General features: G+C 37.8%; 1 protein-coding gene across 24 annotated transcripts in view; it reads right to left on the reverse strand.

Annotated features, from left to right (window-relative positions):
- LOC106095735 (cell adhesion molecule Dscam2) overlaps positions 1-27,013 on the reverse strand; it is a 433,819-nt gene that overhangs the window by 153,874 nt on the left and 252,932 nt on the right. The window lies entirely within an intron of this gene.

A 27,013-nucleotide genomic window follows, 5' to 3' on the forward strand; every position in this document is an offset into this window, starting at 1 on the left:
TTTGGTAGCCAAGTTTTTTTTTTATTCAGCTAATTATGTACACAAAAAGATTCACAATCCTTTTAGATAAACCAGATCATTGATATTTTATGAATTCAGCTATTGAAATTTAAATTCAGCTAATGAAATATAAATTCAGCTAACTATTATTATATGCCAAAGGTTCAGATGAGTTATGTCACAGCTGTGAAATATTTATGAAGATCATTCAGCAACTATTCAGCTAACTAAAAATGTGCACCGCAATCATTTGTGTATTAGCAGCAATTAGAAAAAAGAACATCAACAGTGGTTTTAGACAAATTATGACATATTTTTAGCATATCAACTCAAACACAAACCATTGACTTGTAATTCGGCAGTATATTCACTTGATCCGGCCTTATTTGTGGCAATACATTTATAAACGCCACGATGCATGGCCGACAAGGATTCAATGCTCAATGAGCTGGTGCGTTTATTTAAACGCATTATGTTAAAATCATTCTTGCCGCTAACTATGGGTACCGAATTCAAAGTCCATCGTATTTTCAAAGGCATATCACCTTTGGGCACTACACAAATGGCACTGGCAATATCACCCACATCAGCTGCATCATCACCGAAATTAAAGGGCACAACTTGGGGAGGCACTATAGAGTAAAGGTTTTAAATCATAATAAAATTAAGACTATAATAACCAATAAAAACCTTATAAAATTGATGCATATACTATAAAAAAAAGTTGTTTATAAACGACAAACCATTAACTTCTAATTCAGCTGAGTATTCCATGGTGCCAGCCTTGTTGGAGGCTATACATTTATAAGTGCCTCTATGGTGGGCTTCCAAGGAATCTATATTCAAAGAACTGGTGCGAGCATTCATGCGTAATAATGTAAAGCCATGTTCTCCTGTTATTACAGGAGCCGAATTTAAAGTCCAACGTATTTCCAAAGGCAGATCACCTTTAGTAACCATGCAATTTACTCCGGATATTTCACCAGTATTGGCGGGTTCATCGCCAAAACTAAAGGCTTGTATTTGGGGAGGGACTTTGTGGCAAAAAAAAATAGTTCAAAGAAATTAAAAACAAGAAATAAAGTTTCTACAACTACAAATTGATTGATATATCTAAGAAATTATGTTTTAATCTTAACCATTAACTTCCAACACGGTTACATATTCAGCATATCCCGCTGAATTATTCGCTATACACTTGTAAGTGCCACGATGTGCTGCCTCCAGCGAATCAATGTTCAATGAACTTGTGCGTTTATTCATTTTGAAGATATTAAAACCCAATTCACCATTTACAATCAAGGCCGAGTTTAAAGTCCAATAGATTTCCAAAGGCAAATCACCCTTGGGCACCATACATGTAACACTGGCCACCTCACCGCGATTCAAAGCCTCATCTCCAAAGTTAAAAGGGCTAATTTGAGGAGGTACTATATTTGAAATAAATATGCAATTCATTTTAATTATCAAGGCAGCAAGAGAAGAAATCTGTGATAAGTTTGATTAGAACTTTGAACTCACTGAGCTAAAAACATAAAAAAATTTTGGCAAAAGTTTCTCATGAAGGAGTTAAAGCAAAAATATACTTGCATCTGCGTTTTGAAAGATTGTATCTTTATAAAGATCTGCTATACCACGAACAGATTGTTAATCAATAGAGAAGAAACTGCTCATACATCTGTAATGATGATCAATTCAAGTAATGAGCTGAAAGGTAAAACGACTCCATATTATTGCCAAGAAAACTAGCAGGAATAGTGCCGCAACGTTTATCTCTCAAAGTAACTAGCCCGACATACTTTTTTTTATTGGAAATCACTATTACAGACTGAGGTATGGAGCTTTGGAAAACTGCAGAAAAGCCCCATAAACTCCCCGGAATCATATTAAACAGATAAATAGGACCACTGAGAGGCACGGTGGAAAAATGAGAAGACTGATACTAGGATAGTTCAATACAAAATTATAATAAATAAATAAGAAACTTGGAAGTGCAATCAAGAGATTGTACGCACAGCTGGTAAGAATTGGTGGGAATTATTCTTTAATACCTTCAATGTAGGTTTGAAGAACAAGGCTTCTTCAATAAAATGCAACCAGCATCGTACTTCAAAAGTGAGTCAAAACCCTAGAAAAGAATTTACAAATAACAGACTAGAGATTGAACTGACTTAAAGGAAAGCTTTTCGATCACGTACTTCGGCTTTGTTAAGGAAAGCTTGACAATGATATAATCGATTAAAGTGGTAGAAAATGTAGTAAAAGAAGCTTGGAATACCGATAGTTGATCTTAGAAAAAACTAAAGGCTACTTGACAATATGAAAAGCTGAACTTATTGATTTAATTTCTTGGAAATCTTGCATGCAACCTTACTGATATTAAGAATACCGAGATTACAAATCTGGTCGGTATAGATCTGCATAGCAGTAATGTAGATATAGTAGTTCGCCAACTCTCTACGCCATTTCTTTAAAAGAAGAAATGATCAATAGGCGAATAAAACATAGACTTTTTGAACTTCCCATGTTAAAATCTAGGAATATGTAATATGTTTATATAGGCACATACAAAAGCTAGTTAGCCTCCTTTATATAGCCAAGTCCGAACGGCGTGCCGCTATGCGACACCTCTTTTGGGAGAAGTTTTTACATGGCATACTACCTCACAAATATTGTCAGCATTGGAAGAGATAACTACCGCTACAAATTGTTTTGCTGGTGTTCTCGCCAGGGTTCGAATCCAGTCGAGAAAGAAAATCTCCGATCATTGAGCTCTTCTCGAAAGAGAAACAAACAAAAATTGTAAAATTTAATAATCTTCGCCCTAACAGGCAAAAAATTTGAAAATGAAAAGATTCGGCGGAGCCCAGCCGGCATTCGAACTTAGGCACTCGAAGCAACAGCGGGAGCCGTTGCCGCAGTCTGGCGTTCGAAGCCATCAATACAACTTCCAACAGATGTGCTAGGGTTACTTTCGTCCACTCTACATCCTTCATATTGTCGTTTCTCACTCGACATCAATCATCAACTCCATAATCCAACGATGATGGCACCTACTTCTATCTTCATTTGTTGCCCAGGTGATTAGGTCTATGAATCGAAACGACCTTCCTCGCCAAAGGGAACATAGAAAACATATGCTTTGGGCCTGTTGTAATATTTGTGTGTTACAACTTTTCTCCACAGCGGTCCATCATATTATTTTATCAAAACTGGCCTGAACATTCTAAATAGAGACAGTTGTTCATCTTCGAATTCCATCTTATTCTCCGCACCCTTCTGAATGTTGTACTTCCTGTTCAATTTCCAGGGCAGAAAAACTCCCAATTATTAAACTCTAACATCTCTTATATGTGATTCAGTAATGAGTAATGGGCGCCTATAAACCTGTTGGATAGAGTTCATAGAATGACAGAAAGCCATTTAATGGGTTGCCCAAAAAGTAATTGTCGGTAATATAGTAGTAATATAGTCGGCGTTGACAAATTTTTTCAACGGCTTGTGACTCTGTAATTGCATTCTTTCTTCTGTCAGTTATCATCTGTTACTTTTAGCTTGCTTTAGAAAAAAAGTACGCGAAATTTTTTTTACATTTGTTTGTTTGGCGTCAATTTTAATATGGGTACCACATGTATTGAAAGAAATTCATTTAACAAACCGAATCAACGCTTGTGATATGCACCTTAAACGCAATGAATTCGATCCGTTTTTAAAACGAATCATAACTGGAGATGAAAAATGGATTGTTTACAACAACGTTAGTCGAAAACGATCATGGTCCAAGCATGGTGAATCAGCTCAAACCACTTCAAAGGCTGATATCCACCAAAAGAAGGTTATGCTGTCTGTTTGGTGGGATTGGAAGGGTGTGGTATATTTTCAGCTGCTTCCAAGGGACCAAACGATTAATTCGGATGTTTACATCTTTGGTCACTCGCCAAAAACTGAGTGAGCTTGGCTGGGAACTTTTGATGCATCCACCATATAGCCCTGACCTTGCACCATCAGACTACCATTTATTTCGATCTTTGCAGAACTCCTTAAATGGTAAAACTTTCGGCAATGATGAGGCTATAAAATCGCACTTGGTTCAGTTTTTTGCAGATAAAGGCCAGAAGTTCTATGAGCGTGGAATACTAAATTTGCCAGGAAGATGGCAAAAGGTTATCGAACAAAATGGCAATTATATTGTATATTTGATTAAAGTTCATTCTAAGTTTTATTAAAAATGCATTTACTTTCTTTTAAAAAATCCGCAATTACTTTTTAGGCAACCCAATACATGGCATATTGCCTCAAAGGTTTATACGACAGTCTACTATCAGACTCACTTATACATGGCATATTGCCTCAAAGGTTTATACGACAGTCTACTATCAGACTCACTTATACGTTTTCTTCCTTTATGATAGTGCATGGTTCCTACCGCTGAACCATCCAGATCGCTGTAAAAAGGCCAACAACTTGCGAATGCTCACATCTGCTAAATTCTCAAAGAAATGAGAACCTAAGGAGAAACTCTTTCTGACTGCTAAGGCGGAACATCTAGCAGATGTTCTAAAGCCTCAGTCCTCGACTTCCTCACAGCTTTTGCAGAAATCGTTTTTTGCAATCTTCATTCTGTTAGCAACTTTCCCCATCAGACATTGAACTGTCATGATGGACACAATGACTGAGACATAGTCAGACTTCTTCAAGCCTAGATTTGGACACATAATTTTGAAGTGTTTACCACCCCCACTTTGGGCTTGGTCCTGTAGACTTAGTTTACATGTCGCAAGAGGCATACCCACATATTCCAGTTCTGGTATTTCTCAGTCTCAAGAGCTCGTTTGTTCTACAATTCCCTGGGACATCCCTGTACCCCGGCGCCCAGTACAGGTGAATTTTGAACTGTTCAGACATCTCGTGGAGAGATTTGTGACAGTCGAGGGCGGTTTTAAATTCCGAAATATGCTCCTCAGCGCTTTAATTGCCAAAAATATATTCTCTGACAACCAGGCAGATATTTTTGGCAATAGTCGATATGACATCCTATCTTAGCCATTTCACCACTTCTTTAAGTGCAAGGATCTCCGCTTGATACACATTACATTGGTGGGATAACCTTCTCGATATGACCAGTCCAAGTTCTTCAGAATACACCTCAAAGCCCACCTGGTGGTCTAGTTTAGAATCATCGTTATAGGAGTCTACTTCTATTACCAAGAGGGGATAACCAGCGCTGAAAATTTTCCGATGTTCTTGCTCCAATCCGGCGTTCAGCGTCATAGGCAGATATGCTAACCTCTGCGCTACAGATTTGACCACATAGCAGAAAGAATCAACCGTATGGGATAGTTGTCAAAAAGTTTCAAGGAATTTTTATATAAACAAAAATAAAAAAAAAAATAATTTTTGTTTTTTTTTCAATGATCGGAGATTTTTTGTGCAAAATGGAAGAGGAAAGCCAGAGATCGCAACACACATCAACCACTATGGGACGCGTTTCGTAATTTGGTTAGAACTACTCATCGGCCATATAAGGTGTGAAGGCTTCAAAGCTGTTGGTATGTTGTACTTGTACCGAATTTAATTGCTAAAACGCCTCTATGATATAAATACCACATAAACCACGCTCGACAACCCTGTCTGTTATTTTTACTTTTCCGAATGCATGTGTTTTTGTGTAATGACGGATTTTTTGTCTACACAATTACACTACTCTCATGGTATACACCTGATTCTGTGCATCTGTTGGTAGTTGTATTAATAGCTTCGAATCGCTAGACAACGGACACGGCTCTCGTCATTGCTCCGTCGCCCATGTTCGAACCCCGGCCGGGACCTTGATGGTCGAATTTTTTCAAGTGTTTCAAGGTCATTTAATTGTAAATTTTTGTTTGTCTCTGTTTCGAGACGAGTTCAATGATCGGAGATTCAAGATAATATGGGAATGCAATTTTCATATCGCTAAGGTGGAGAATACTAATTTGAGAGAAAAATATTGAAAAATTCTAAAGAGGCAAATGGTGTCCTAAGCGGATACCGAAAAAAATATATTCTTGATGCCATTGTCTTTCAGTTTAACCAAACCTATTACACAAATAATTCTCGAAGTTTTGTTACTTATAGTTAATACGTAAATTATTGAAAGTTAATTAGGAAATTTCAAAAAATTTTAGTTAAAGTTTTATTGAGAATATTATGCCAACGAGAACCAACTTTAAATTTATTCAGATCAATAATCATCGATACAGCAATCTACAACAGTTTCAAATGTCTAAAGAGTTTTAGAATATTTTAGGAAAATCTATAATTTTTTCTAACTAAGCCATGATGTGTCTGAATCGAAATCCGATATTTTTTATTCAATATCTGCCAACAAAAATTCAATTCTCATTGACAGAAAAATGAAATCTCAAGCAAAGGAAAAAAATTTTAATTTTATTCAAGGAATAAGGATCTATTAAAAATTAAAATAAAATCTTAAATCTAAGGAAATAATTAAAAGAACAACTTTGTATCTATGTTGAAATTTTGCATTAACCATTAATATCCAATACTGTAATATATTCAGCATATCCTGCTGAATTGTTGGCAATACACTTAAAGGTTCCCCTATGAAAAGCTTCCAATGAATCGATATTTAACGAACTGGTTCTTTTGTTCATCTTAAAGATATTGAAGCCATTTTCACCATTCACAATCAAAGCAGAATTTAAAGTCCAATAAATATCCATAGGCAGATCACCTTTGGGGACAACACAAACAACGCTGGCTACTTCTCCACGATTTAGGGGATCTTCTCCAAAGCTGAAGGGGCTTATTTGTGGAGGCACTAGAGAAGGTTAGTTGAAAGTATTTGAATATGTTATTATAATCTACAAATGTAATACAGCTTTAAATTTATCTCAAACAATGAAACTGACAAAGATTTTTAAATGTAGGCAAACGTAAGACAAATATACACAAAAGATGATGTATCTAATATTATCCAATTAGATTTTTCTATGTAGACCCATGTAGCTTTGTATTGTTATTGGAAGCTTTATCGAGCGTGTTATACAGACAGAAAGTTATTAGAAGAGCCTAGCCTAGAGCATAAAATTAGTTTCTAGTCATAACACACCATTCACTCGCAATTCAGCTGCATACTCATTTAATCCAGCCATATTTACTGCCACACAACGATAAACTCCTCGATGTTTAGCCTCCAATGATTCGATACTCAGGTAACTGGTGCGTGAGTTCATTTGCATTATAAGAAAACCATCTTCACCTGTTCTTATTGGTTCCGAACTCAAAGTCCAGTGTATATTTAGAGGTAAATCACCTTTAGGTACTATACAAACCACGCTGGTAACTTCACCACGATTCAAGGTATGTTCACCAAAGCTGAATGGAGCAATTTGAGGTGGTACTACGAGTATAATGTTCAATAGGGTATATTTTGTGAGACTCATATTTAAAATAGTTGCACATATCTTAAAACACCAGTTTTCAATTAATCGCTCATTTTTTCACTTTATGTGTTATGTTCTTAATGATTTCTGCTGTAGCCCCTGGGAAATTATTATTTTTATCAACAATGGACCACTTAAATTCCAAAATATTCATATTTGGAAAATCTATAAATTTTGCCATGGACATTTTTGAACATATTACATATTAAGCGATTTAACAAGACAAGCTAAAGTTTTAAGCTATGTAAATTCGGCTTGACACGTTTTAAAAATTAAAAACTGAACATATACATACTTCTTCTCTGACCATCGTTACATTTGGTTTCGAATCGAGCGGCCAGCGCCCAATCCTATAAGTTTCCGAAATAAAGTGAATACCAACTGGACAAAATTTCGAAAACTACTTAGGAAGAAGAAGAACTCAGCAAGATCCTTTAAACTAACATTGATTAATAGAGTTACGACTTCAATAGTAGAGTTATCCGAAAATCGGTCCACTTTGAGGAATGACCTGGGAGATTTGCAATATTAGGAAAGAGGTGCGCAGACTTTATAATAGGACGCGTCATAAAAGTCTAAGTTCATGAAATACAATAAGATGACTGCAGCGGCTAAATGATAATCCTGGAACTTCACAGCGAACAGGTCGTTAATGATGAAAAACTTTCTATCAAAAACCCATGTCCAATATGACAGGCTAGAAATGAGAGTAAAGAAGAGACATGTTAAGGTTGGCTATTGAGGTTAAACTTGAATTGGACAGCACTCATTGATAGGTGAGAAGATTAACCCGGTTCCTTAATGGAGTCTGACTGGGCAAATTTGCACTTTGCAAGGTTGGCACAGTGCTTTATGGTTAAAAAGGTGCTCCACCTTTTCAAACATTAAATTCATCAGGACCTAATGAAATATTTCCGGGCGATGTATTCTCATCGTGCCTAGGATTTGTATATGCTCCTAAGGCCTGGAAACCGTGCCATGCCAAACCATAGAGCGTACAGTGGATGCTAAGATAAATAATAGAAAAATCATGATAAAAAGTAGGCAAATCTGAATTGTTGAGATACAAGCAGCATGCCAATATCAAAGTGGGATGAGGTGAGTCAAAATATTGATCCAATTCTTAGAAAAGTACCGGAAGGACCGCTAAGGAATAGGTGGTTAAATTGTGGGTCCCACGACAGATTTATAAGGGACAAAGTGCCACAGGGGGCAATTTATCGTCACTCCTATGGAATGGATTCTAACTAACGAGGGATTTAAACATGTGTGTCACACATTGCAAATTGCAAATTGTGGGTCCCACGAAGGATTTTTTAGAGACAAAGTGTCACAGGGGGCAATTTATCGTCACTCCCCCAACTGACGAGGGATTTAGGCATGTGTGTCAAGGGGAGTAAGAATCCAAATCAGCTGTGCAGGTAGGCCGACTGGATTTTGATTATAACTGGGCTAGACCTAGTGGTCAGAACGTAAATACATTAAAGACTGAAATCGTTCTGTTAACACGAAAAATGAATGCGGGCCAATAAGAGGCTATACGTTTCCTTTAACAAACGATTTCGAATCTGACAAGTTCAAATACTTGGAAGTGATATTGAATGGAAATCTGAACTGCAATAGGCAAATCTACGAACGTACTGAGAAGGCTTACTGATGTTGAGACAAAGCACTGGATAGCTTTAAGCACTGCATAGGCTGGAACATTGAGGTCCGATCTGTGTGGTGTTCATTGCTGTCACGAGAATCTTAGCTAGTCCACAGTTTGCGGATGGTGGAATGCTCCATACGGAGTAAGTGCAACGGCAGTCGCGGACAATCAGCGGTATCGAGCGGAAAGTCTCAGTAAGAGGCCGGGTGGCACCGGTTCTTGCAGAAATACTTAGTGCCTATGATGCACGATATGACAAGGCGAGTTATTGGCGTGTTTAAATAACCAATGGCCACTTTGTTCTCGCGGAGATCGGTCCTTTGGAGTTGAACGAGCTTTCTTGACGAGGATCGCCGCCTCCACATGAAAATGTGGCTACAACAACAACCCTATGTGGCCACTATATGGCTCGTAAGGTCGAAATGGGGCCTGAGTTTAAGGATAGTAGACTGACTCTACATGATCCTTATTAGAACAATGCTAACTTACGCCCCGGTAGTTTGGTTGACGGGGTTAAACAAGAAGTACATCATAGAGACTACTTATCGGGCAGCCATAGCGGCTATGAGACTTATAACATTAAGGTAATGAATGGAAAATTGGAGCAGGTCATACCATCGCGGGGTATATCATAGCGCTCCTGATCGGATGCCTGAGACGACATTTGAGGTGCAATAGGAGACACAGTTACCAGCGACTCAGTCTAAGGGTAACGGAACTGTGGAATTGCCACCTGATAGTTCATGTTACATTGATGGATCGAAGCTAGAATATAGAACGAGTCTAGCCGAAAACATTAAATACTCATTCACTGAGTTTAGTTTCCGGCTAATTAATCATACTATGGTCTGCAGGTTGAAATGCGGGCGAATGCCTGAGGTGGTACAATTTCAACACGAGGAAGACGAGTGTGAATATCTTATGCACAATAAGATGACTACTACATTACAACTACTACTAAATTTCCCATGAACATTCCATTAAGGAACTGGGGATACTTCTCTCATATCAATGAGTGCAGTCAGATTAAAGTTTAGGCTCAATAACAAGGAGCATCCTTTTTTATGCCGAGTCCGAACGGCAGCATAGCGATACCACTTGGTACACAGGTTTTAACATAGCAGGATGCCTTACAAATATAGATAGCATTAGTAAGGGGATAACCACCACTGAAAATTTTGTTGATTTTCACCCCGAGTTTTGAAACCGTTCTGCGTCATAGGCGGACATGCTAACCTCTGCGCCACTATAAAATCTGGATAGTGGCGTAACGAACGGTCTCGTAGTGTTAGAAGAAAATTCACGCCTTCTCCGAGAATGGCACGCGCACTTATGGAGAATAGCTACGTAAAGTGACATCATGTGTAGCGTATTGTTTATTAACGATAGAAGTCTGCCTTTTGAGGTCGAATCTTCGGCTCATTACTTGTGTGTAATTTCTCTTGAAAGTGCAGCAAGGAAAAACTAAACACCTAAATCCGACATCAAACAATATGCAACATTAGCAAAACCAAACCAGTTACCCCAAGCTATCAACGATTGCCTACACTGATACAAAAATAAATACCAAACGATGGATAGAGAAGCAACCCCGTATGGTATTAAACAACAATTCTGGCTGGTATGAATAAAATATAAAACGACAAGTACCGTTGGCTACTAGATTTGTTACCAAACAGGTATTTATTTTAATACTAAACTGTTATTGGTTTCGGTACAAAACCAAGATTTTGTCAATACCATTCTCGCTATCACTTGAACAATCCAGCCCCTAATGAATTTAAACAAATGCCATTGATCATATTAAAAGTACAAAACTAAAAAAAACTATTACCGTGATGACAAGACTTTAACCGTGGCACCGTAAATTCCTGGCATTGAATTAATGTCAAATGGTATTAAACAATGTTTGTCAAAGTAAGGTATATCTTCTATCAGTGAAAAAGTAACTTATTCACCATGTACCCGCACTTGAGCGATTTGGAGATTTAGAGAACATCTCAGCAAACAGGTTGATCAAAGTTCCAATGTACTTGATTATCACAATCAAATGAGCCTTATATCGGTTGCCAAAAGAACTACACCACAAATAAAGTGAATGACTGAACTTCCAAAGAAATCTAACCTACGTTTGCTGTAAAAATTTGTACCATATATGGATCACTTTTTACTAATGAAGAATAATGGAGGTTACGAAAGAAAGGGTAATCTAGGGTAACCTCAGTGAAATCAATTTTTAAGACTTTGATTCGCAAGTTTAAAGAAAAAGTGTCAATGATTTTAAAGCATGTAAAGTTATGTTAAATTTTAATTTTATTCAACAACTGATGATTGTATGTGGGTATAGGTTTAATAATAAACATTGTTTTACTTCGTTAAGCTGACGTACATTTTAGAAGGAGATTTTACAAGGACATGGAATCCTAAGTCATTTTCAAATCATTAAAATAGCGAATGTCTCCAACTAAGAGAAATTCAATATTTCACCAATACTTTTTTATTAACAAACAACAAACTATACGTTCAGCAATATCATTTGCTATCACATACACCCATATGTTTTTCAGTAGGATTTAAGAAAAATGTTATGTTAGACAAAGTTATATTAGTAGAGCATGTTACCACAACACCTAAGTGAATTTTATGTATAAAGATTTTAAGTGCAATTGAAAACCCACCATTAACTTGTAATTCAGCTATATGCTCAGCTAAACCAGCCAAATTTTCGGCAATACAACGATAAGTGCCACGATGTTTGGCTTCTAGGGAATCAACACTCAGATAACTGGTGCGAGCATTCATTTTGATTATGGTAAAACCATTTTCACCCGATATTATGGGCTCTGAATTCAAAGTCCAATGTATAGTTAAAGGCAAATCACCCTTAAGCACAACACAAGTTGTACTAAGAACATCGCCCATGTTGAAGACCTCTTCACCAAAGTTAAAGGGTAAAACTTGTGGAGGGACTAATTAAGAAAAAATATTATAAGGTATTAGAAAGAAAAAAATAATACTGAAAAAAATTAAACAATAAACATTTGATAAATGAATATATCTTCATTTCGTATAACCCTCTAACCATTAACATGTAATTCAGCTGAATATGAGGCATCACCAGCCTTATTATTGGCAATGCATTGATATACCCCGCGATGTTTACCCTCCAAGGCATTGATATTCAAAGAACTTGTGCGAGGATTCATTCGCACCAGCGTAAAACCATCCTCGCCATTGACAATGGGCTGTGAATTTAAGGTCCAATAGATATTCAAAGGCAAGTCCCCCTTGCTGATCATGCATTGAGCCCCAAACATATCACCCATATTCATGGGCTCATCACCAAAAAAGAAAGGCATTATCTGGGGAGGAACTAAGACAACCAAAAAATAGAAAGCAATAACTCAGTAGATAAGAAGAGAAAAAAAAGACATACAACTTAGAATATCAATAAACAATTACAGCAGTGAACTACAATAAAAAACATTTGATATGATTGAAATACCATTAACATTCAATTCGGAGGCATAGAAAGTAATGCCAGCCTTATTTTCTGCTATACACTTAAATACACCCCGATGATATTCCGTAACACTTGGTATGTTCAAAACACTTGTTTTGGCAGACAATTTTAAAATTGTAATGCCCTCCTCGTTGTTGATCAAGGGGCGGGAATTAAGAGTCCATTTGATGTTTTTGGGTACATCACCTTTTTGTATCATACACTGAATGCCAGCACTTTCACCCGTATTGACGGGCTCTTCACCAAATGAGAAGGGCACAATCTGAGGTGGCACTAGTGGAATTGAAGGAAATCGTTTTTAGATCAAGTTTAAGGTAAATATAAAAGAAAGGCAGGGCATTTTCCACAAATGAAAGTATGTAGTATCAAATATTCGTATGGGATTACCTTTGGAAATACTCAGACAATTGGGTAATGGCCATGGATCTATAGTTAATATGGTATTTTGATATTGAAGTAAACTGGCCACGATTAAGTTGAGTAGAAATTTCTCACACTAAAAGCAGAGATAATAGCAGTTCTTCTTAAAAAATATGTGAACATAATAATCTATACAACTTCCAACAAATGCACAAAATCATGTGTACCACGAAAGTAGTGTAAATAACGCAGAAAAAAGTCTGTCATTGCACAAAAACACATGCATTGGGAAAAATTACAGGTAATAGACAGGGTTGTCGAGTGTGGTTAATGTGGTTATTGTATCATAGATGCGTTTTCGCAATTAATACGATTCAAATACAACATACCAACATACAACACACGGCCCTTGAAGCCATCACACCTAATATGGTTGAAAAGTCTTCTAACCAAAGACGAAACGCGTCTCATAGTGGTTGGTGTGTGTTACCATCTTTGGCTTTCCTTTTTCCATTTGTAATCCCCGATCATTGAGCTCGTCTCGAAAGAGAAACAAAAGTAATACACAGAATTGTGAATATTATACACAGCAAAACAGTACATAACGGATAAAAGATTAAAATGCCCTATTTAAGTGGTACAGAGCTCTAATAGAATTACCCTAAGTTGGATAATTTGGGAACTATAAAAGTTATATGCCAACAAAGAAGAACGATCACAGTCACGTTTAATATCCTGATTACATTAAATAGAGCAAGGAATTTGAAGCAATATGGTCAAAATTAGTTCAAGATAAAGGAATCCAGAGAAGAAATCTAAAGAAATTTACTTTTTTACATATCCAGGAAAACGAATATGAAGGTCGCTCATTTAGCTCAGATCTGAGGGACTTCCAAACTCCCTTATCACTATCGCGCAAATATTTATACCCAAGACCGACAAGACTAGTTATGCGATGCCGATCAATAAGCCTTATGGAATTGCTAATTAAAATTATGGAGCCTAAAGTGGATGCTAAAATAAATATCGGGAAATACTCACGTACAGAGAGAGTCTAAACTATGGGAAGGTCAGAGTCTGCCCTACAGGAGGTAGTTCAAAGGATAGAGAACACTTTCGACGCTAAAATTTAACATTAATGTCGTACATTGACGTTGAGGGGACCTTTAACAAAATGAAGACCTACACTCTTGACCAATGAAATGCGTAAGCCACATGCTAAAGAAGGGACGGATACGATAGAGGTAAGAAAAAGATACGCTGCAATGGCTTTTCTGTCAACATTCTTGTGGATGAGTACTTTTCTATCGATGAGTACGGTCCGCCAAGAATGCACGCCGATGCGGAATACGAACCCGTCTGCTGTGTAGATAATGTTATAATACTTCTGAGGGAAATGGATCCAAATGTTCTATGTAGTGAGGCTGAAATATCCTTGGGAATGACAAATCACTGGGCCTGAAAACAGGTCTCAACGTTAGGTTACGTTGGAAGGCACCTCGTTTAGAAGTCATTTCGCTCCGTAGAATGGTCTGCGCTAAACAGCGATCGAGTTCTACCACCTCGTTGGCCGCTTCGTTTTCAACCACCGGTTGATAGCCCGGGACCCAGCAGAGCTTAACAGCCTTTGTGGTCTCAACGTCAACACTGAGAAAATAAAGATCTGCTGTTCACCAGGAACACGAAGATAAGTCAATACGAGGACCTTTGCCTCCTAGATAGATGGATCTCAATAACGTCAACTCTAAGAAAACGGAGATCTGCTGTTCACTAGGAACACGGAGATAAGTCAGTACGAGGACCTTGCCTCCTAGATAAAAGGATCTCAATATCGGATATAGTTACATATCTAGGGAACATGAAGTACCAAATTCAAGAGTGAACGGAAAAAGCTTGCTTATGTTGGTCCCTATGTAAAGGGGCCATAGCTTCATAACGAAAACTGATTTTGTCTCATTATGGGTCTGGGCATTTCTGATATTCGTTTCGATAGTATGGTGAAACACAATGGTGAGGAAGTGCAACAGAAGAATATGACAATTGGCCCATCATCATAGTGTTTTGGAATAAATGGGGCTGTGTTATGAGAATCACTTCGAATGAGGCGATAACGCCGATTTTGAACATCAGGCCCATAGATGTACAGACAAAGAATGAGGCAGTGCTTACGGCAAAAATACTTAAAACGACAGATGTCTGGCCGTGTGACAACGAAACTGGTTAGAAAATGCAAAGAGCTTCTTCGAACCATTGGAAAAGCTGTCAGGCTCTGCTAGGTTCCTGGCCATTAAGGTGTATCAGGGAAATGAAGCAGCCGACGAACTGGCCAGGAATGAATAGCTGATTGGCGCAGATCTTGATATGAAATCAGTCAGCCCTCCACTGGGCGAGTATCTTGGAAGGGCAGACGCCTTTAACGATGACTGCACGCATAGGGCTGGTTCTGTATGTTGGAGGGGTCAAAGGCCCTGTGGCCGATTATTTCGCGGAACAGGACGTCGCTCATTCATAACAGGAGTCCTGACTGGTCATTGCAGCGTCAGAAATTTGATGTCTTATTGGGCGCAAGAAGAGTTAGTCTTCTGCAGGATGTGCGATGACGAGGAGGAGTTAGAGATAGTTGAGTACCTGTTATGCCACTTACTCACAAATGCGAGGATAAAACACATGATAATGGGTGAACATCTCTTTTCGTGCCTCGATTCCATACAGGCTATAATCCCTCCTGTCATTCTGGAGTCCTGAAATGGCCGACTGAGGTTTTCTCTCTACGGTGAGTTTTTCTTCCAATCTTGTGTCAAATTGTATGTTTATCTGTTTTTTCCTCTTCTTCTTCCCCTTTCTTCAAGTGTGAACTCAATGGACCTAGGGTCTCCGAGTAAAGCGTTTATTTTCCGAGGTTGCTAGTCGCGTGCCCTCCAACCTTAACAAAGACAATAGGAGAATGGATAGAAGGTAGGAGTAGGTCGTACCCTTTTCGGATAATCGATGTGAGGGATGGAAAAGCAGATATTTCTGTCTAAATGCATGATACGTCAAGTATTTGCATTTCGAATCCAGAGGCCAAGCTTTTCTATCGCCTACCTAATCGTAACACAGTCGTTCAGGCGGATATTGGAGCAATCATGGTATGAGACCTGCGTTGTGAATTTGTTAAGAGAAACTTAAATGATAAGGGGGCGATAAAGTCAAAGGTCGTATTGGATGGCAAAAGAGCGCTACCATGACAAAGTCCGCATTATTTAGTCCATAGATCGGTACAAAGTAGTGAAAGAGTGGACTACTCGGCAATTGAGATAGAGGTTTACCGACGAAAAGCCAACGGGGCAATGTACGATTAAGACATGAGCGGAGGACGAGCAGGTGACACGTTGTAATGAACGGGCAGACCTTGACTAAACGAAGCAGTTACTAAGGACGAATAGGAAGATAGTAACGATGTTGTGTGCAGGGCGTATTGCAAGGGAAACGTCCCACCGTCTAAGGAAAATTGGAGGGAAATCAGTACGTCCTTCTGCATTTACATGATTCACATTGGATAAGAGGCGCACTTTGCCAAGAATAACTTAAAATGACGACAAAGACTTTAAACATTTTATGAGACATTTCTTTAATATTACGAATACTAAATTTCCCATGAGCATTCCATTAAGGAACCGGGGATACTCCTCTCATATCAAGGAGTACAGTCCAATTAAAATTTAAGCTCAATGATAAGGGGCTCCCTTTCTATGTCGAGTACGAGCGACGTGCCGACGGAATTTGAACCCAGACATTCGTTGTCATAAGCGGACATGCTAACCTCTGCACCACGGTGGCCTCCATCCATATGACGAAATGACGAAGTTAGTATATCCTATGGTGGAATAAATAACATATTCCACTGGTTAAACTTTACTTTGTTTTGGTTTATTCCTTCAATTCCATAGTGCCACTTACATCATTATTAAATAGCTAAAAATTGTATTTTTTAAAACCAAATATTTGATACAATAGTTTTCCTACAACAATGTTTGACTAAATCTTTTATTACCATAGGGTACTTAAAAAGAGAATAAGGGTGGGGAGACAAATCAACAAACGAAAACAATAAACACGAAATTTTTTTAAGAATCTCAAATTTGTATAACCATTGACGGCCAAAATGGCCCATTGAGTGGTAACACCAGCATTATTGGTAGCCACACAGGTATAGTTTCCAGCATGGCGAGCTCGCACCGATTCTATGCTCATGACACTAATACGTTGACTGGTGCGGGTGACAATAACACCATCATTGCTAAAGACCCGACCACCATTGCGGGTCCAATAGATATCCATGGGCAAATCACCCTTGTTGACCGTACAATAAGCCGAAACCATATCCAATTCATTTATGCTCTCCTCACCGAAATTGAAGGGCATTATTTGGGGTAATACTGGCAAGAAAATACAAGAGCTTTTGTATTAAAAATGGGGATAGGGAACATGAAACCAAATTAAAACCAACAGAAACTTGGAAATAACATAGATGAATAATTTGTATAGCTATGCCAACCATTAACCCTAAGCAGGGCCGAGGATATGGTCACCCCTCCACTATTGGTGGCCACACAGGTGTAGTTGCCTGCATGACGAGCTCGCACCGATTCTATGCTCAGTACACTTAAACGTTGATTGTTGCGCATGACCACCAAACCATCATTGGTATAGATACGACCACCATTGCGAGTCCAATAGATGTCCAAAGGTAAATCGCCTTTATTCACAGTACACGATGTGGATACCATATCCAATTCATTGACACTCTCCTCGCCGAAATCGAAGGGAACAATTTGTGGTAGAACTTTTTAGGGGGAAATTAAAATGGGAAAAACAAATACCGAAATGAAAACAAAACCCAAAAAATCTACTTCTTAAAGCATCTTGTCAAAAAATGAAATTATTAACCATTCACTCTTAGGAAAGTGGAGTGCTTGATGACTCCCGCATTATTGGTCGCCACGCAACTATAATTGCCAGCATGACGGGCCCGCACCGATTCTATACTCAAGACACTCATACGCTGACTAGTTTTGGTTACCACCAAACCATCATTGGTGTAAATGCGTCCACCATTCCTGGTCCAATGAATATCCAATGGCAAATCACCCTTGTTGACAGTACACGAGGCCGATACCATGTCCAATTCATTGACACTCTCCTCGCCAAAATCAAAGGGCACAATTTGGGGCAAAACTAAGGGCACAAGGAGAAAAGGTCAAAAACAAAACAACACAAAAACTAAACAACCAAAGATATCAAAACGCTGTCTAACAAAAATCTAAAAAATATCTTCTCTTCACCATTAACTCTCAACTCAGCCGTGTGATAGGCAACTCCGGCAGCATTTCGAGCCACACAAGTATAATTGGCCCTATGGCGGGCATGCACCGATTCTATGCTCAACATGCTAATGCGTTGCGTCGTTTTGGTAATCAATATGCCATCGTTGGTCATCAGGCGACCACCACCCAAACTAGGATCGGGTGATGTTGTCCAATGAAGATCCAAGGGTGTGTCACCTTTGTTCACAGTGCAAGTGGCCGAGACCATATCATTCATGTTTATAACATCCGAACCAAAATCGAATGCTACAATTTGCGGCGGTACTGACGAACAAAATAATGCAAACAATTTTAAATGCTTAGCGAAGTAATCCGTTGAAAAATAATATTCGAAAAAAAATAAAACGAAGTATTTTCGACAACTTAATGGTAGCCAACAAAATTCTAATTGTTATAGGGAAACAAATATTAGGAATACAACGACAGAGAGTTAAACGAAAAATCCTCAAATAATTTTTATAAAGAATGTTTATGATCGGGCGCCAGCGGATAATTTTGTATCATTAAACCTAAGAAACAACCTGGAATTAACGTCACAGAAAATGTTTGAATGGTTTAAATTCTAAGTGCAAGGAACCAAGTAAAACAAAATTAATTTTTTTCGATATATTACAAGAAAATCTTAGTTTATTATGAAAGAGATGGTTGAAAATAGAAGACTCGTTGGTTTTTGAAAGTCGGAATTGCAAGATAACCTAAAAAGTGGAACAAGAACGTCATTGTGAACATTTGTGTATAAACATTCGGCCTACGTTTCCCTGTTGGTAATAGGTGTCTTGGGCAATATTACTGATAACACAACAAGAAATATATTTTGTGGAACACATGCGCCTTACTGAAAGGCTCGCACTTAACATGAAACTGCATTAGATCAAAATCTTCTTACATATATATAAAAATCAATTTGTATTTGTTTGTATGTTTGTTTGTTTGTTCTGTATAGACTCAAAAACGGCTGAACCGATTTTCTTGAAATTTTCACAGATGGTGCATAATGACCCCGTGGTGAAAATATGGTACTAAATTTTTTGATAACTGAATGGGGGCGGACCCTCCCCCTTAACCCTATTTTCAGAAACGCCAGATCTCGGTGATTGGTGGTGCGATTTAAGTGAAATTTTGTGTGCTCTCTTAAAGTAACCTAAAAATAAAAATTTCGGATGGGTATCTAGGGGGGAAGCCCCACCCCCAAAACCTACCAAATATATATATAGACCAATCATGACAATATGGGACTCAAATGAAAGGTATTTAAGAGTAAAAAAACGTATCTGCTATCGAATTGTCGGACTTAGTGTTTGGGGGACCACACAAAACACCCCTAAATCGGATATATTTACCAACCTTGACAATATGGGTCTCAAATGAGAGGTATTTGCGAGTAAAATACGAATTGGTATCCAAATGTGGGACCAAGTTTCTGGGGGTGCACCCCTTACGCAAAACACCTCCCAAACAGGACTTATTTACTGATCATGGCAATATGCGGCTCAAATAAAAGGTATTTAAGTGTAGAATACGAATCTGGCATCCAAATGTGGCATCAAGTGAGTCCCACAAACAACCCCCAAAGAGGACAAATTTACTACAATAGCAATATAGGGCTCAAATGAAAGGTCTTTGGGAGTAAAGCACGAATTTGATATCAATATTCGGGCAAAAGTGTATATGGGGCCTCCCCATCCCCCATAACACCACCCATATAGGACATATTTGCTGACCATTCCAATATGGGGCTGTAATAAGAAGTATTTCAGAGTAGAACACGAATCTGATATATATTTTCAAGGCCACCCCATCCCCCAAAACCGAAACCGATCATGTTTACTGACTATGGAGATATAGGGCTCAAGTGAAAGGTATTTGGGAGTAGACCACAAATCTGATATCAAAATTCGGGACCAACTGCCTAGGGGACGTCCCACCCCCATAACAACCCTCAAATAGGACGTAGTTGCTCACCATGAAAATTTTGTGTCTTAAAGGGAGTGCATCTCGATATTGATTGTTTTTAGGGCCCATACCCTAAACCGTACATATTTGCTGACTTTTGCAATAAGGGGTTTAAATGAAAGGTATTTGAGATTAGAAAACGAATTTGATATCCAATGTTGAGACCCATGGCAATATGGGGTTCAATTACATAAATGATATTTGAGAGTAGAGCATGATGCTGATATATTTTCAGGGCTGAGTATTTGGGGGACCACCCACTCCCCAAAACACCCCTAAATCGGGCATATTTACCAACTAACCATCAATGTGCGGCTCAAATGAAAGGTTTTGGGGGTCTACCCCTTCCCTAAAACACCCCACAAACAACAATTATTTAATGACCATCGCAATAGGGGCTCATATAAAGTTATTTGGGAGTAGAATACGAATCTGATATCCAAATGTGGGACCATGTATATGGGGCACCGCCCCTTTCCCAAAACACTCCCCAAAGAGTACAAATATTGGGGCCAAATATTTGAGGACGCCTCATCCCATAAAATCCACTTAAACCAATGGCAATATGGGGTTTAAATAAATGGTATTTGGGAGAAGAGAACGATGCTGATATTTTTTCTGGGCCAAGAGTCTTAGTCCGAAAACACCCTTAAATCGAACATCATGACATATCGAGCTGAAATAAAGACTATTAATAAAGGAGTATATCTAAAACCCAAACGTTAATGACCCTAAACCCTCCGAGCGAATTCTTAGACCAGTAATGATCATATGGGATTCAGATAAAGGCATTTATATTGTTATGCTTTTGCGATATACATATATTATTTTCCTAGCATGGTATTTCACTAAAAGCTCTTTAATTGTCGAAAATAAATATTCAAAGCATAATTTTGTTCCATATAAAGTAAAAGAAGGCGCATCGGAATGAGCCCGGTTCAGCTAGTATTCTATAAAAAGAAAGGTTATATCATATCCAATAATAAATTTTGATGAAACATTTTTTTTTTCTTTCACGCCATATTCCTAAATTTAAAAATTTTAGAGAATTTAATCCTAAAATACGTTTTAGTTCTGATGTATTTAGAAACCCATAGTAAAATTTAGAAATCCATAGTATAATTTTGTTGCGAAAATATTTTGAATATTTTGAGCTGCAACCCATTAGATGGAAAGTGTTCCAAAAAAAATTTCTCACATTTAGGTCAGTAATATTGCCGAGGACGCTTTTTGCCGTGGCTTAGATTAGAAGAAATCTTAAGACGAAAATTTACAAATATGTCCGAAAAGTAGAAATGTGTTTCACTCTTTAGGTTATCTCACGATATAAACTTCCAAAGGCAAATACAAATGTCTTCTATTTTCACCTTCTGCTTTAAATCTATTTGCTATTTCTTTTTCTAATTAGGTTTTGTATTCCACGGTGTAATCCAATTTTATTAATGTGAGGGAAAAATTTATTATATTTTTTTAACGTTGTTTGTGTCGCGATTCAAGGCAGATTATTTATCCTCCTGTAGACCATTAAGTAAAATGATTCTATTCAAAGAATAGTATAGCAAATAACTTATAAAAAGTCGTTTTTATAACCCTTTTGCATGTTTCTTAAAATATCACAAATAACGATTTCATAAAAAAATTGATTACAGAAAGATACATGTGTTGGAAGTATTGGAAGTATATATTTTTATTTGCTAAATCATAACAATCAAATATTGAACATTTTCAATAAAAATAGCTCGCTTCAACATGTAAAGGGTGTAGAAAGAGCATTGCGCCGTCTAACGTTTAAGTAGTATAGTCTGAAGATCAGTTCAGTTTCAATTATCAGTTTGGACCAATAATTTAAGAGTCATAACATAACGTTGGATGACTTCCCGGGAAGTCAAATTGGATGGTCAGTTTATATCAGATTGTGGTAACAACATTTGCAAGAGTTGGCAGAGCTAACAATTTAAAGTAATAGCAAATTCGTAAAGGAATGGTGCCATTCTCTTCGCAAGAGCTGTCATTCTGGTCAGCAAACCCTGTCAGAGTATCACAACCATAATACGCCCTGTACCTGTAATTGCACGAAGATTACCCACTAACATTCCATTAAGGAAGAGGGGACACTTTTCTCAGAGGTATCCTTTTAATAGCCGAGTCTGAAAGGCGTGCAATTAAGTACTTCTTAGGGAAGTTTTACTAAATAACTAACTCCCGGCCGACACAGGATAACTGTGACGGCTGGATAACATGAAAGCTGGAACTTTGAGCTTCGACTTGTGTGGTGTACATCGCTTTCGTGGGAAGCTTAGCTTAAAGCTACTGCACGCGTCCACAGTTTGCTGATAGAAAGCTTGGTATTTAGGTGGAGTAGCTGCAAATGCGGCAGCGGGAAGTCAGCGATTAGGAGAGGAGAGTCTCAGTGAGGGGTCAGGTGCCAATGATACTCCAAATGATAGGGCGAGTTATTGACGCCTTAAAATAACCAATGGTCAACATCAGCTTCTGTTTCCAGGTCGCGTCAGCTCTTAAAGCAAGCAGCTCGCAACATCGAAAGATACATGTGCAATCCCACATTACCCATGCGGTTGGGGCTCTGGGCAGTAACCCGCACCCGGAAAAGGGTATAAGGATTATTCTGAGAAACAAAATTGTAATAGTTAAGGCGGGCTGCTCTAACGTTGATGACCCACGCAAAGGAAAAAAGGACCATGATCTGCAAAATAAGCAGATCAGTATAAGCCAGATACTACCGCCTTATAGAAAGTGCGAAGGATCGGGAATAGCGTTACAACAACACCAAACGGTGACGAACTATACTACAACCTTCATGCTCGGGGACTGAAATACTTTGACTTCAGGTTTGCACCGGTGGATGCTAGCTGCTATCTGCATTAAAGCCAAATTCTTCACCATTAACAACAATTTTATTTGTGCCCATGTGCCGACAAGAGACGAGTTGAGCAGACCAAGGATATTTTCTACGAGCGCCTAAAGAGAAAAAGAGATTTTCTACGAGCGCTCTGGGAGATTTTAATGCCAAGATAGGGAAGGAAAATATATTTGGTCCAACAATGGGAAAACTTCCGCACGAGATAACGTCTGATAATTGGTTAAGGCTAATAGACATTTCCGCGGCAAAAAACATGATAGTTAGCAGCATCAGATTTCAACCATCCACTGCGGATCACTTGTGACAAGCTCTTTGAATGAATTTTTCAAATAGCCATTACCATTACGCCCACTAGAGACTCGAGAAGTCAAATCGGTTTATATGGCAGCTATATGAATTTCAGCAAAATCGAATAATAATTACGCATCCTATGGTGGGCGGTATAAAAAATCACAAAGCCTCATGATTGTCGACGGATCAAAAAATAAGGAACCGAATTGATCACGTTGTAATAGATGAAAGGCATTCATCCAGCACATGAGATGCACAATCGATCCGACGAGCGAATATAGATTTGGTTTGTTGTAGCAAAGATTCGCACTCGTTTGAGTGTGGAGAAAAAGAACGATCTGACACTGCACGGAAGCTGGACATTGAAAAGCTGGAAACACAACAGATGGCAACGGAATATTCCCCTCGAAGTACTCAACTGATATATACTGATGATATAACGGCGCAGTGACAAACCATTGCCAGAAGCTTCACCAAGAAACCCATGGTACGACCAACAGTGTCGAAATAATACTGAAACCAAGAATGCGACATATAGAGCAATCCTGCCATCAATAGCAACGCGCTAGATGAAAGAGGGGTACCTGAAGAAAAGGAGAGAGGAAAAGCGTATATTTTGCAGAAAGAGAAAGGAAATAAAATGATGAATGAAATCCGGAAATTTTTTACCAAAGAATCAAATATCAAACCGATGGCTATGGAGCAGTAACATCCTCCTTCAAAGACATAGAAGGAAATCTAGTAACTCATACAGATAGTGTGCTTGGGATAGGGAAATAACAGTTTTCGAAGCTGCTAGCGTCCGACGATGGTGGTGAAGAGGTCCGAACGGCGTGCTGCAGTGCGACACCTCTTTGGTCACAAGTTTTTACATGGCTAGTATCTCACAAAAGTTGCCAACATTAGGAGGGGAAAACCACCGCTGAAAAAAATTTGTTTTGATGGTCTAGCCAGGATTTGAACAATGGCGTTCAGAATTATAGCCGGACATGCTAAACTGTGCGCTACGGTGGCCTCCCGAATAATAATATTGGCAAACAGATGCTACTTTAGATTGAGTAAGTAAGTTTAGAAACAAGGCCAACTCAGTAGACGAAGATTGCACTATACAAGACACTGGATACTTGTGCATGTGTACTTTGAAAGTAGACGAGGTAGTGTTTGAAGAGATAAATTCTCCGCAAAATTTATGGACCAGTTTGCATTGATGGAGAGTATCACCATCGCATGAACCACGAACTAGATGAGTTGTACGACGACCCTAGTATAGTTAAACGTATCAATATACAACGGTTTCGTTAGTAAGAACATGTCGTTAGAATGAATGAAGAAACTCCAGCGAGGAAGAGAGCGGGAAGCGAGCGGGAAGCTCGTTTTTAATTTTAGATCCAGGTTTTCTTGAGCAAAACTTCTTGGAATTTAAAGTATATTACGATTTTAGAACCCGTTAGGTGTGTGTTTTTCGCCTTTAGAAGCCACCCTAAAGAAGCTCAAACTGTCGAACTTGAGGAGGCTTATCTCTTCCGATCTGAGATATTCTGGAAGTCTATCTCTAAGGAATCTTCTCAAATACATTCACAGGTGAAGAAAGATGCCAATAAGGAACTCAATAAGAAATCCTTATATGCTTGCTATCTGGCAGCAGAGGATTGAAGAAAGGTATACTTGTACGATCTACAACTCTTATTCGACTATAGTTGCTTTCCTCTTTCTAAAGTACTACAATAAAGTAAAACTGGCCTTCGATTAAATCCAACGGTTAACGATGCAGACCATATTACTTATTGGCTCTGGATGTTTAGGTAATGGACCGATTGCAATCGGGAAAAGCATGTATGTATTGGGTTGCCCAAAAAGTAATTACGGATTTTTTAAAAGAAAGTAAATGCATTTTTAATAAGACTTAGAATGAATTTTAATCAAATATACTTTTTTTACACTTTTTTTCTAAAGCAAGCTAAAAGTAACAGCTGATAACTGACAGAAGAGAGAATGCAATTACAGAGTCACAAGCTGTGTAAAAATTTGTTAACGCCGACTATATAAAAAATCCGCAATTACTTTTTGGGCAACCCAATATAAATAAACTGAGTTGGTCCATTTACAATGACCTACATCAATAAAAAGTATTTGTGCAGAAGTTCGTGGGAAAGTTAAGGTGCTTCCGTCATACAGTCAGTTATTCATATGTTCTCTATAAAAGACATCTTCTATATACGTATTGTCTCAGATCAATATGTTGATGAGTTATAAAAGAGGTAACAAAAAAAGTAAAACTCCATCCTAAGATGAATAGTCGTGTAAAGACGAAAGGACTTTTTGAACCTCTTATAAAACTGAAAGCTATTTCGAATATATTTAAGAAGTAATTTTAGTTGAACTATCGTTCTGTTATCAATTTTTTTTAAACTGTATTTGAATTATTAAGAGTCATTTACTTAAGGTACTTTAATAAGTTACGCTATAGTTGCTGTGTTTTATTCAGATGTTCTGGATAGCATAACAGTGCTAAGTTGTACTGGAAAGTTATCGATATTATGCGATAACAGATCATAAGAACCGATTAATCGTGATTTGCGCTATATAGGACTAAAATAAAACAGAGCAACTATCAACTACTTCTAACACGATTTTCGACGAGTTTGCTATAGTTACAATAGGATTGAGACAAAGAGTTCTTGAAAGAAAATTTAATAAATCTCCAATCAGTATTTAAAGATCAAAATATCACAGAACATTCTTCATGATTTATTTGAATTGTGTTAGAATTCAGTGCTTTCTATAAGCGGAGTGCACATTATTGAAGAAATTTTCCATACATGTTGGTTGAACGTTTTGCTTGAAGGCTAGACGATGCGTCACATTGTGATGTCTGCTATTTTAACCCTCAATGCAACTGTAAACATTGTTTCATTGAAGGCGCATTCTTATTCAATGAGCTATTGGATCGAGAATAGAATATAATGAGAAGAATCAAAAATTTTTATCCATTTCGAAAAACTTAAAAAATTATTAAAGTGTGTCATAAAAATAAGATTATTTTAAAAAGGGGGCATAATAAAATAATGTCACACTCGCAAACAAAAATGTTCCAAGAATGAGTGACAAGTTCGATAATTTGTTCCCCACTATATACTCAGTTATTTTATCACAGCTAAAAATGTGTTTCGATAACATTTCGGTATTATATATAGTGATTTCAGGCATTAAAACAAACCGAGAAGAAAAAACATCAGTTTAAAAAATAAGATTTTATATCTTCCCCGTAAAGAACCATATAAAATGGATTTTGAATAGTTTCTCAATATCCTTGGTATATTATTCTTTTGTCTATACATAGAATATTGTTATACAACACCAGTGGATAACAATAAAACCCACGATGAACTTTTTGCAGTACCTTATGAATGTTTTGTTCAAATCCCTAACACATCTGGGATTTTTATTAAAATGTGGTTTGAAGTTGCAAAGGTACAAACCTTACAATGATAAGGTTTGTGGTACATACGGAAGGACTAACGGACTCGGACATTTATTTATTTT

The sequence above is a fragment of the Stomoxys calcitrans genome, chromosome 5 (genome assembly GCF_963082655.1).
Source record: "Stomoxys calcitrans chromosome 5, idStoCalc2.1, whole genome shotgun sequence".
NCBI lineage: Eukaryota > Metazoa > Arthropoda > Insecta > Diptera > Muscidae > Stomoxys > Stomoxys calcitrans.